The 2,223-nt window shown below is 34.9% G+C and overlaps 1 non-coding gene across 1 annotated transcript; it reads left to right on the top strand.

Moving 5' to 3' along the window:
* LOC130938279 (small nucleolar RNA R71) lies at positions 1 to 108 on the top strand. Its single transcript, XR_009069451.1, has one exon. It is a non-coding gene; the product is annotated as a small nucleolar RNA R71 (small nucleolar RNA).
* Positions 109 to 2,223: the final 2,115 nt, after the last annotated feature.

Here is a 2,223-nt window from a genome sequence, read left to right as displayed (position 1 = left end):
AAGCATGTCTGAAGGACATCTTCTGATTAATTGTTTGTATCTTTCCCAAGCTTCATAGAGGGATTCTCCATCCTTCTGTCTGAAGGTTTGGACTTCCACTCTAAGCTTACTCCATCTTTGTGGTGGAAAGAACTTTGCCAAGAAGGCATTGACTAGCTTTTCCAAGAGTCCAGGCTTTCTTTAGGTTGAGAATCCAACCATATTCTAGCTGTCTCTTACAGCAAAAGGGAATAGCATCAGTCTGTAGACCTCAGGGTTAACCCCATTAGTCTTGACTGTGTCACAGATTTGCAAGAATTCAGCTAAGAACTGAGGATCTTCCATTGAAGTCCATGGAACTTGCAATTCTGTTGCATTAGAGAAACTAATTGAGGCTTAAGCTCAAAGTGTTTACTTCAATGGCAGGGATAGAGATGCTTTCCCATAGAAATCAGGAGTAGTGCAGTGAAGTCACCCCAGCACCTTCCTTGCATTGTTGGCATTGTTGTTGTTTTCGGCTGCCATGTGTTTCTTCTTCTTTGAAGAATTCGGTCAGGTCCTCTAAAGAGAGTTGTGCTTTAGCTTCTCTTAGCTTCTCTTCAAGGTCCTTTCAGGTTCAGGATCAGCTTCAACAAGAATGCCTTTGTCTCTGCTCCTGCTCATATGAAAAGAGGAGAGAAAAGAAAATGTGGAATCCTCTATGTCACAGTATAGAGATTCCTTGAAGTGTCAGAGGAAAAGAGAAATAGTAAGAAGAAGGAGAAGAAGAATTCGAACTTTATTAGATAAGGTTCGAATTGTGCATTTAGAAGGAGTAGTACTCCATAAATAGAAGGATGTGGGAAGGAGGGAAGTGGATTTTCAAAAATTTCAATTAAAAGATTTTGAAAACATTTTGAAAATTTGATTGATAATTTTCGAAAATTGAAAGTGGGGAAAGATTAGAGTGATTTTTGAAAAAGATTTTGAAATTAGAAATTAAAAAGATTTGATTGAAAACTATTTAAAAAAAATGTGATTAAAAAGATTTGATTGAAAAGTTATGGTTTTAAAAAGATGTGATTGAGAAGATATGATTTGAAAACAATTTTAAAAGATATGATTTGAAAACAATTTGAAAAGATGTGATTTTAAAAAAAATAATGACTTACCTAACAAGAAAAGATATGATTCAAACATAAAACCTTTCTTAATAGAAAAGGCAAAAAATGTTCAATCAAATCATTAATTGTTAGTAAGTATCTTTGAAAAAGGAAAGAAATTGATTTTGAAAACATTTGATTGAAAAGATATGATTTGAAAAAGATTTGGTTTTGAAAAACTTTGAAAACTTGAAAAAAAAATTGATTTTGAAACAAAATCTTCCCCTAACCCCATCCTGGCGTTAAACGCCCAGAATGGTATACATTCTGGCGTTTAACGCCCAAAAGGCTACCTTTTTGGGCGTTAAAGCCCAACCAGGTACCCTGGCTGGCGTTTAAACGCCAGTCGCCTTCTCACTGGGCATTTTTGAATGCTCAGCTTTTTCTGTACAATTCCTCTGCAGTATGTTCTGAATCTTCAATTCTTTGTATTATTGACTTGAAAAGACAAAATTAAAATATTTTTGGATTTTATAATCAAAATGCAACAAGAATCAAATAACAATGCATGCAAGACACCAAACTTAGCATTTGTGTACTACTGACACTATATGAGACACATAAATACTCAAGCCAAAAGAATTCAAAGATCAGAGTAAGAAATTATCAGAATTACTTGAAGATCCTTAAGACACATGAATGAATGCATGTAATTGACACCAAACTTAAGATGAGACACTAGACTTAAGCAAGAAACATCAAATATTTTTGGTTTTTATGATTTTGTAATTTTTTTTGTGTTTTTCGAAATTAAGTGGAAAAAGGTATCAAAATTCGTAATGAGAATTCCAGGAATCAGTGCAATGCTAGTCTAAGACTCCGGTCCAGGAATTAGACATGGCTTCACAGCCAGCCAAGCTTTCAAGGAAAGCTTCGGTCCAAAAACACTAGACATGACCAAAGGTCAGCCAAGCCTTAGCAGATCACTGCTCCGCAAAGCAAAATTGATGAAATCAACAAGCTCTTGTGTGATAAGTTGAAACCTCGGTCCAATCAGATTAGACATGGCTTCTCAGCCAGCCAGATTTCAACAAATCATCATGAAACTCTAGAATTTCATCTTCAAGAATTTCGAAAAAAAAATAATACCTAATCTAAGCAA

Source organism: Arachis stenosperma, chromosome 6 (genome assembly GCF_014773155.1).
Source record: "Arachis stenosperma cultivar V10309 chromosome 6, arast.V10309.gnm1.PFL2, whole genome shotgun sequence".
NCBI lineage: Eukaryota > Viridiplantae > Streptophyta > Magnoliopsida > Fabales > Fabaceae > Arachis > Arachis stenosperma.
The sequence above is the reverse complement of the archived record's forward strand: the minus strand, read 5'-3'. Positions and strand labels throughout refer to the sequence as shown.